Genomic DNA, 11,395 nt, shown 5'->3' on the forward strand with positions numbered 1-11,395 from the left:
AGGGATGTGTTTTGTGGATCTGGAAAAGGCATATGACCGGGTCCCCCGGGAGATACTGTGGGAGGTGCTGCGGGAGTATGGGGTGAGGGGGTCTCTTCTCAGGGCCATCCAATCTCTGTACGACCAAAGTGAGAGCTGTGTCCGGGTTCTCGGTAGTAAGTCGGACTCGTTTCAGGTGAGGGTTGGCCTCCGCCAGGGCTGCGCTTTGTCACCAATCCTGTTTGTAACATTTATGGACAGGATATCGAGTCGTAGTCGGGGTGGGGAGGGGTTGCGGTTTGGTGGGCTGGGGATCTCATCGCTGCTCTTTGCAGATGATGTGGTCCTGATGGCATTATCGGCCTGCGACCTTCAGCACTCACTGGATCGGTTTGCAGCCGAGAGTGAAGCGGTTGGGATGAGGATCAGCACCTGTCTGAGGCCATGGTTCTCAGCAGGAAACCGATGGAGTGCCTACTCCAGGTAGGGAATGAGTCCTTACCCCAAGTGAAGGAGTTCAAGTACCTTGGGGTTTTGTTCGCGAGTGAGGGGACAATGGAGCGGGAGATTGGTCGGAGAATCGGCGCAGCGGGTGCGGTATTACATTCAATTTATCGCACCGTTGTGACGAAAAGAGAGCTGAGCCAGAAGGCAAAGCTCTCGATCTACCGGTCAGTTTTTGTTCCTACCCTCACCTATGGTCAGGAAGGCTGGGTCATGACCGAAAGAACGAGATCCAGGGTACAAGCCGCCGAAATGGGTTTCCTCAGGAGGGTGGCTGGCGTCTCCCTTAGAGATAGGGTGAGAAGCTCAGTCATCCGTGAGGAGCTCGGAGTAGAGCCGCTGCTCCTTCGCATCGAAAGGAGCCAGTTAAGGTGGTTCGGGCATCTGGTAAGGATGCCCCCTGGGCGCCTCCCTAGGGAGGTGTTCCAGGCACGTCCAGCTGGGAGGAGGCTTGGGGGAGGACCCAGGACTAGGTGGAGGGATTATATCTCCAACCTGGCTTGGGAACGCCTCGGGATCCCCCAGTCGGAGCTAGTTAATGTTGCTCGGGAAAGGGAAGTTTGGGGTCCCCCGCTGGAGGTGCTCCCCCCGCGACCCGAAACCGGATAAGCGGATGAAGATGGATGGATGGATGGACTTTCCAAACATTTGAAAATTCCTTGCCCGTGTTTGATGACCTTTGACCTGCACAGTTTGGGTTAATTGAGGTGTTTCACATCCACAATAAAGACTGGGAGGCCACTACTCTGATGAAGATAGATGAAAGTGTTTGCACAACAATTCAAACGCTCCCAGTTTTGCCTGAAGTGGTAAAAGGTCAAGTTAATACTGCAAAAACAAAACCTTCCTTTGTCATTTTGACGCTTAAACAAAGTGAATGTTAAATAAAAAGGAGCTCCATAAGAGAGTGTTTAAAACGTGTGTGAAGCTCAAACACGGAGCTAGATGATTATCATGTAAATGATTTCAGCACTACATCATCCCTGTCAGCCTGCAGGCTAACTGCTGTGTGAGAGAGTGTGTGTGTTTGCTTTACAGAGGCCATGTATGTAAATACATCCGCTCTGTGGAAATGGCCTGTTAAATGGATGGTTACACACCCATACACACTATGGACAGACTGCTGATCACACGGAAACCTCTCAGGACTCTGAGGGAAAATGCTAGGTGTGTGTGTGTGTGTGTGTGTGTGTGTGTGTGTGTGTGTGCGTGTGCGCGTGCGCGCGTGCGTGAGTGTGCGCGTGCGTGCGTCAGTGATGCTACCGCTCACACTAAGTCGTGATTGAAAGGTTGCAGGTTCAAACTTGTACGACACATGTATGTGTGTGTGTGTGTGTGTGTGTGTGTACATCCAGGGATGAGCTCTGAGCTGTTCCCGGAACACGCAGCAGATTATGTGGTGTGCTCCGGTGAACAGTGCTCAGGTTAAAAGTCTCAGTCTTCACTTTGGGTTTGTTTGTTTTCTACATCAAGGAGCTGAAGCCTGTTCTGACCACGGTGGACGTCACTCTGTATGGTCCGCGTGGATAACAGCTGTGCTTTTCAAGTCAGTGTCAACAGCGCAGCTTTCTCTCTCCCATTTTACTCCTGGTGGAGACAGGAGTAATCGAGTATATACAAGAACGTGCACAGATCAAGATAATCCATCACAGTAGATTTTAGAACAACCTAAAATACTTTCTGGTTTGTCCTCAATTACACCTCAGTAATCATTTTATATTTTGTGCCTCTCTTGTTTTCAGCCTGTGACTGTCCTGACTCTACACATTCTCATCAACTGATTCGTATGATATCGTACGAAAACCTATGCACAACAATTCATATATATCCGAAGAAATGATGCAGAACGCTGACCGGACACGTAAAGACCGGGTGACCGGTCACATGACAGTTAAGTTTAGTGGTCCATAAAGTTAAATTTAGACGAGAAGAGGTTACTGTGAGCCGGGCAGAGGGCACCGCGAGGTTACGGTCTTTTTAGCGGATGCTGCAGTTGAGTTCAGCTGACAAAAGGTGACTGTGATTTATTTGTTTGTCTAAAAATTCCGGCGCAATTGTAAATGTCATGAAAAAGAGCTTTGATGCAAAAATGTAATATCTGTGAAATATATCTGCTAAAAAGATATTTGAGAAGAAGAAAAAAGGTGACTTTGAGCCGGGCAAAGGGCACAATGAGGGTTGCAATTGAGTTTAGCCAACAGTTACGTTTAGGCACCAAAAGGACTAGTTAAAACGCGGATCCCCTTAAGTTGTACTCCTGGGAGATGAACACCTGTTCCTGGGTGAAATTCCTGTGTTTTATGACCCACCCATCCTCCTCACACTCCTCCCTACCCAGTTCTTCATGCTCTTATACAGCGGCATTCATTGTGGTGCATACAGTAATTAAGGTTGGGCAATATATCAATATTATATTAATATTGTGATATGGGACTAGATTTCGTCTTAGATTTTGGACATCGTAATATAGCAATATGACATAAGTGTTGTCTTTTCCTGGTTTTAAAGGCTGCATTACAGTAAAGTGATGTACTTTTCTGAACTTACCAGACTGTTCTAGCTGTTCCATTATTTGCCTTTACCCACTTAGACATTATATCCACATTACAGGTGATTCTTTATCTAAAATCTAAGTGTGAAGATATTTTGTTAAAGCACCAATTGTCAACCCTAGAATATCGCCGCAGTATCGATATTGAGGTATTTGGTCAAGAATATTGTGAAATCTGATTTTCTCCCTATCGCCCCGGCCCTGACAGTAATACATACTTAGTATACATACACATTACAGTGCATTACTTTCCGTGGTTCGTGACAGCAGCCTGCCTGACTTCAGTTCACCACTATGGGACCAGAACGGAGAAGAGCCTTGAATGACATGAGCCACCACAGCATGAGGGAAGGGAAGGGTTTGACCATGGCAAATGTTAAATATTGCCTAAACTTTGCCTAAATAAAATTTAATGAGGGAACAATTGTAACAGCATTCATGGAGGTTAGCAAAAGATAAAGACTTTGGTGACCCATCAATGTGAAGGATTTTCCTAAAAGCATAGGCTTATATAAAGATAATCTCTCACAGAGATGCAGGTAGTGGAGTAAAGCCTGAAGATGGGTGGTGGAACAACTCTGTTCCCCAATTCCATTTCCGTAGCTTTTATACAGACAGCAAGGCGGAATAACAGCGCAACGTTCCCGCCTTGAACAGGCTGTGTGAAAGGGGCTCATCTCAGATGACACCTCCTGAACATCCTTGAGGTAACGGTGGAAATAGCAAGAAATGAAAACAATTTCACATTCCTCTATATTAAACAATGTTGCAATGTTTGGTCATCGAGGAACTGAACCACACGCACGCACGCACACACACACACACACACACACACACACACACACACACAAGGAATCCCCAAGGAATGAACAAAATTGACTTTTAGGTCCTGATTTATTTCCTGACACCGACCTTTTAGTGTCCTCATTCACACTCAGCTGGTGTTTTTGTTTTACATTACCAAACACAACCAAGAGTCTACAGCCAGAAAATACATTTCCAGGATAATTGCCTGACATCGCCGGATGTCCCTTGCCTTCCGCTCTCTGTGTGTTGCCGATCTCAAACTTTGTTCACTTCGGGAAACAGCAACAAACTTCGAGCTAGCAAGCTAAACACTGAAAAGTTCTGAAGAAGATTTGGATCCTGCAGCGAGGCAGGCCTGCTTTGTACTTTCGGGTAAAGATTGTACAAAGAATATGTTTACGGCATTTCCTCTCTAAATGGGCCATTTTGGGATTGATTGGTGGGATTGCTGTGGCCGATACACTGGTAAGAGCAAATTAAGTTTAAAGTATCCAGTAGAGATGGCCCGATACCATTTTTTGCTTCCCGATACCGATTCCGATACCTGAACTTGCGTATCGGCCGATCCCGAGTACCGATCCAATACCAGTGTGTCATATATTTTATTATGTTTTAGCAACTGTATACTACTATCCCTGTATGGATGTGATATTATTTCTATCTTTGTTGTCTGTCTGGTTCAGGTTAAACTCTTTGTGAAACATGAACAAATACAAACAATGAATGCCACAGAACTTTCTTTTATTCTCCAGTTTGACAGTCACTTATAACGGAAAAAGAAAATAAATCAACTACTTTAACGTAGATTTTCTTTAGGGCTTTATTACGTGGTATCGGTATCGGAACATCTCTAGTATCCAGCTCATTCAAATAGCTCAATTAGTTACTGTATTGTGTGAACAGTTAACTTCATTTAATATTGTATGTGGCGTTTTTTCTTTAGCGGTGCAATTGTTCCACCAAAAACAAGTTCCTTCCCGAGAGAGATTTTGCAGAGCCGCCGTCGTTGCGTCCGGAGCTTAGCGAGACAATTGTGATTGGTAGATAATGCTTTTAGTACATTTATGATTAGATCAGTATTTATTACTCCCGCAGTCGTTTGACATCAATAACCGAAAGGTATGTCCACAACAGTTTATCACGCACAGGTATCACAGAGCAGCTCTTTGCTCTGTTGCCTGAAGCAGCTGTTGATCAGATACCAGATCAGTTCCCCAGGCAAAAAAGCCAAAACAAAACAAAAAAAACAGTTAGGATTCAACATGTTGAAACTGCAACACCAGATGGATGTCTTGCATTGCAGGTTGTTCTGTCAGAGAAAACAGATGTTATCGTATTGATGCTTGACTTTTTAATGCCAGTTTAAGGGAATTTGTGCTTCTGAGTCAGGTGTTTAAAGACGATTTAGCATCGCACTTCTCTTACATCAGACTGATGATGGACACTTAAAAATAATAAATAGATCTAAATCGATGCAGCAGAACCAGGGATATTTCAGGTGTGGGTTTTTTTTTAATCTACACACTTATCTTTGTCTGGTTTCTGCATTACCCAAAATGCAACTCGACAGGCAACAGTTTGGCGAGAGACAGCTAAAATAGAATAAGACAGGCATGAAATATAGGAAGAAAAGAACAAATACTTGATTTATTAAAAGGCAGCAGAAAACAGAAAAGTCTTTAGCCTTGATTTCAAAGAACTGGTATTGCAGCGGACCTGCAGGTTTCTGGGAAGTTGTTCCAGATATGTGGAGCATAAAAACTGAATGCTGCTTCTCCATGTTTAGTTCTGACTCTGGGGACAGAAAACAGACCTGCCCCCGACCACCTAAGAGGTGTGGGTGGTTCATATTGTATCAGCAGATCAGTAATTTACCGTTCAGTTCTTTATAAACCAACAGTAGTGTTGTGAAATCAATTATTTCAAGGGACAGGAAGCTAGTGTAAAGACATCCGAACTGGAGTGATGTGATCCACTTTCTTGGTCTTGAATTGAATTAGGCTAGGTCTTAGAAAAGGTAGCAGGAGCAACAGAACTTCACCTTCTGCATCACCAATCATTTCTTTTAACAGTGAAATCAGAGCCTACCCAAAATAAACACACATTCATAACCACGTTCCCTGGAAAGCTAATAGAGTAGTAAGCACTCAGTGGTCAGGACACAGACAAATGTGTGGTATGTATTCCTAGAAGGAGTGTGTGGTCTTATATAACCTCCGCCTGGCTGTGTGTTAGTACACTCCATTTCTGTCTGGACCACAGGCAGCTGGTCTGCAGCCACAACTTAACACTTCGTACATTTGGAAGTAGAAGTCAGTGAATCAGGTTTCATGCCATGGCAGCAGCGTGGCTCCAAGGATGGTAATGTTATTGTTGGTCTACCATTTGGTCCATTTATGGTCGCCATGAATCCTCCTGACGTTGGTGATCCCCTGACATTTTATCTATTGCCAGGAGCAGGCCAAACTGTTCAAAACTTTGGTTTATGAACACAAGCATGGCTGTAGACAAGAACGCTGATATTGGATGATTCTCTAACAACCCAGATGTTCAATGACATTTGTTTACATCCAGTGCCAACTTAAAAAAAAAAATCTTTCTTTCCACAATATCTGAACATGGCAACTATGTGTGGTTAGGGGAAAATCATGGGTACAGTTATTAGATGGAAAATATTAATGGTATATAAAATAATATTTCCCATTCATTTTGTTTGTTTGTCGATCTTGTGTTGAGGTAAATGTCATCCTGTTAACTCCAGGAACCAGCTGCTGGAATTTGCAATATGCCAACTGTTTTTTTTTTTTTTTTTTGCCAATGAGCACCAGAAAGCACCATTTTGGTTTGGCTTATCCATCACATTTTTGTAAAGGATGCACAGTTGAGAGTGAATGTGAGTAAATGAGAGTGAATGCCTCTGAATTGGGAAAATCATCTCATGTTTTTTTCATCAATCAAGGTAAATTTATTTCTAATTAAATTGAAGTGACAGTTGGTGCCTTGTAAAAAGAGTGCAAATTAAGTTGTACCTGCAATATTATATGTACTTTTTAAGGGGTTTTACCTCCTACACTCCAACAGAAAACCCATTAAAACACCTCAATATATAATAATCCATTAATGTGACAATTAATTTAGCCTAAATCTGGGATAAACCTATTAAATACCAGAATCCTCAAGAAGAATACCCTTAAATATGATTCATTTCAAAATATTACTAAACCCCAAAGCAAAACAAAGTCCTACCATTAATAACACCTTAAATTTATGATTAAAGGATTTGTCAATATTGTTTAAATGAATGTGCAAGCTACCCTTTACCCAATTTGTTAATTGAGATCTGTGGCTACCATACCAAACATGTTATATTTGCAGGGGTAAATTAAGGATTAATTAAAGCATTTTTTAAGGGATTGCTGTTTCATAGTGCATACATGCAACTTTTTATAAATTTCAGAGAACCTGATTTTTGAGAGTTTAAAACCCCAAACCGTGTTTTAATGTATGGTTGTCAAAACAACACATGAGATGTTGACAAATCACAGAGTTTCTGGTCAGTAAGACAAATTAAGAAGTATTTACAGCTTTGAGCGTCAGGAACCAAGATGGCTTGCAACTTAAGAGTGTAGCTGATAAATACTGCAGAAATACGTTGATGCTGAGTAGTTGCTTTCAAAATTCATAAAATAAAAGGCTGAATGATTTTGTGTTCTCTCTATTTGAGTGCATCATCAAGTGGTGAAACTACCTTTTAAACCTCCACACCGACCGTCACCTCACACCCACTTTATCCTCTGAGTGAAACCTTCCTGTCGACACTTTAAATGACTGGCAATCCCAACTCAGCTGCTCAACTGATGGGGTTTTCTGAGAAGGTTAGTGATCAAAGTGAAAAACAAATGGACCAAGTGTAAAACTTTCCACTAAAGTGACCTTTTCGCCTCTAGATGTTTTCTATTCTTTTTTTCAAACGCTTCCAGTTATTGTTGATTACAGTTAATGACAGACAGCCTGGAGATAACTAATCTCACATTCTTGACAGGAACATTTGAATAAGATTTGCATTCCTGTAAACTTCCTTCAGGGTGTGACCCAGCAGAAGACAGCACAACTGAACTAGAGGTTCAGCATGAGAGGTTCTGAGGGAGCTGAAAAACAGCACCGCAGTAAAAACATGAATCAAGATGTTTAATGTTTGTGGGGAAACTTGAAAGATTAACGTGAATTCCACAAAGATCTTTTAATTTTCTCAAATTTGTATTTTACACCTGGATAGCATCCTGGAAATTGCAATTGTTCAGTAGCAAACAACAAAATAAAGTTTTTTAAAGAAATTCATCAGTTTTGAGTAGCTGGCACTTAAACAGATCTAAATCTAAATATAGAACTTCACTACATTTCAAAGAAATCACTCACTCAACAGCCGCTTAAGTGACTTTGCAGATACAGATTTCATTTGCAAAATACAATGTAATAAAATATGATATGCTGCTAAGAAATATATGAAAAGCTTAATATCCTACAAAAAACACATTATTTTGTGTCCTGTTCATTCTTTACCACACAGATAAAATAATAAAAATAAAACTATTTCCATTCAGTGTAAAGTTGGCACCATGAGAAACATCCATCCATCCATCCATCCATCTTCGTCCGCTTATCCGGTGTCGGGTCGCGGGAGGAGCAGCTCCAGCAGAGAAACATGGTGTCTTCAATTTGAAGAATTTACTAAAAGTATGCATCACATTCATACTTTGTACTTATACTTAATAACATTAACATATAATCACCCTCTTACCTTGAGAGCAACCTGATATAAGTCCAGTACTTTCTCTTTTAGCTCTGTTTTTGGTCTCCACCAACTCCTGAGGGAAATATCTGACTTCTTAGCTGCTAAATGCGCCGCAATGTACACCAGCTAGTCTCGAACTGTGTCTGTCTGCTGTTTGCTGCTGAGCAGTGTACATTGGGATTTTAAAGCTTTTTTTTGTTTTTATTGAAAACAGCTGCCTGCTGCGGCTGGAAATTAGACCATTAGAGCAGTTAGAGCAAAAACAGTAAAGTGTTCACTATAAATTGCAAATAAAGGTGATGATTCTCTGTCAGTTCATCACAATCAGCGGTTCAGAATGTCATTTGATACATTGTTATAATACAAACATGTAGTGGCTTTAATGGTTAACAATGCTTTGAGGTTTGTCAGGTTGTTGCCTAAAAACAATTTTGAAGCTCTCAGTGAAAACCCTGCATGAAACCTAATCTGGTAATCTCTCAGTGATGTCAAAACTTTTCCAGTGGCTGCCAGAAAAAAACGTACACTAGAATTTCTGTATGGAGTTAGAATCATGCCAAAACCTCACACACACACACACACACAAAACGTGTTTTACTCACGCCCAACGATTCACAAACAAACTCAGTGTGGTTTGCAAATACAAAACATCATTCACAAACTAATGCAATTTGTTCTGCAAATAAGAAACCTACCTATCAAGCAAATACAGTATGTTTTACACATAAAAAGAAACGTATTTCTTCAATGACAAAAAATATCCTGCAAGTACAAACTAAAATCTTTCAAGTACAAAAAAAAATCTTTCAAGTACAAAAAAAAATCCTTCAAGTACAAAAAAAAATCCTTCAAGTACAAAACAAATTCTACAAGTACAAAAAACTGTCACGTGAGTTTTGGCACTAATTTTCCGCCTTGCTGGGTTAGGGTTAGGGTTAGGTGAAGCCGGGTAACTGAAAGAAATCCAGCATGTTGATTTTGCTTCGTAGTAGCCTACAGGCTGCCGGTCTCACAGAATTCTGGGAAATGAACACGGCCCCTTAACTCAAAAACTGTGGCAGTTTCACAGATTCGCCAAAAATTCTGTGACGGGCCCACGGATGCGATGTATGTAGGTCAATGACAGGCATCATCCGTGGTCTACGCACAGATTCCCTGATCACAGCACGTTTCTTTCTGTACAGAGAAGCTGTATACAGCTTTGCTGTTATTGGAATTTTTAGCCCAATAACCGCTGTTTTAATCAACATTTATTCACCAGATCTTATCATGGTTTAATTGTATTTCTTTTAATGTTATTATTTCGGTCTATTTCGGCCAGGGAAGCTGGATTGCTTTGTTGTTTTGATATTTTTTAAACTAATACTACATCTAGCAACAAATATGTAGATAGTATCATAGTATGCCTTTCTTTATTTTAATAATATTATTTTGGTCTTATTACTGGTGAAATATTACAGTATGCTGTAAGACAGAACAGATATCATCAGAGTTGGGCACATGCAAAGCCGATTTCCCACAATGCAATGCCGGCATTCATTTCAGAGAATCAGACAACGATCAGCGGGTCTTTAACGCCAGTATCGCTACAATATACATATATATAATCAGTGGTTTTGTCATCAGCAACAACACGTTGCTCGGCTTTGTTCCATTAAGTTATGAACCGTAATAACGTTTAAAAAAATCCACGTGTATGTATGGTCCTGGTAGGCTTAAATTGACTTAACAGCGCCACCTGCTGTTGTGGAGTGCAAATTACAGGACATTTGTTAGTACATTTACCTGCATTTATGTGTGGATCTGAGGGCATTTGTGTGTGGATCAGCAAGGCGGAAAATTAGTGCCAAAAGTCTCGTGACAGTTTTTTGTACTTGTAGAATTTGTTTTGTACTTGTAGGATTTTTTTTTGTACTTGAAGGATTTTTTTTTCTTCATACTTGTAGAATTTGTTTTGTACTTGAAGGAGTTTTTTTTGTACTTGAAGGAGTTTTTTTTTGTACTTGAAAGATTTTTTTTTGTACTTGAAAGATTTTAGTTTGTACTTGCAGGATATTTTTTGTAATTGAAGAAATACGTTCCTTTTTATGTGTAAAACATACTGTATTTGTTTGATAGGTAGGTTTCTTATTTGCATAACAAAATGCATTAGTTTGTGAATGATGTTTTGTATTTGCAAACCACACTGAGATTGTTTGTGAATCGTTGGGCGTGAGTAAAACACGTTCTGTGCGTGTGTGTGTGTGTGTGTGTGTGTGTGTGTGTGTGTGTGTGTGTGTGAGTGTGTGTGAGGTTTTGGCATGATTCTAACTCCATATTTCTGGGAGTTACACAAGAAGGTTGGTATTCAAATTCCCTGTCGCCGCAGGATCAATATTTGAATGGAATTTGCATGTGAGTGGAGATCAACCTGGGGCCTCCATCACGTTTTTTCTTTTCTTTTTTGCAACTAAGCTGTGAGGCAACCGAGACGTTAGAGAGCATTCCTGTCAGGGCAATGCTTATCTTTGGTATCGCCTATCTACCGACGGCGTTGACAGAAGGCGTGGGCTGCCCGGAAAGTGTGGGGGGGGAGGGCTCTACTATTTACACAGTCCTCTGTTCACTTAAGCCAGTTAACAATCAGATCAGAAATCATTGTCATCACTACTGTTTTGCATACCTGCTTTAAAATGTACAGGAAGTGAGGTAGAAGCATACAGACAAATCACAGTGTACTTCAACATTATAAAGTTTCCTCAGTTTTAAAAGTCTGTGTAAAA

Source organism: Perca flavescens, chromosome 4, assembly GCF_004354835.1.
Source record: "Perca flavescens isolate YP-PL-M2 chromosome 4, PFLA_1.0, whole genome shotgun sequence".
Classification (NCBI taxonomy): Eukaryota; Metazoa; Chordata; class Actinopteri; order Perciformes; family Percidae; genus Perca; species Perca flavescens.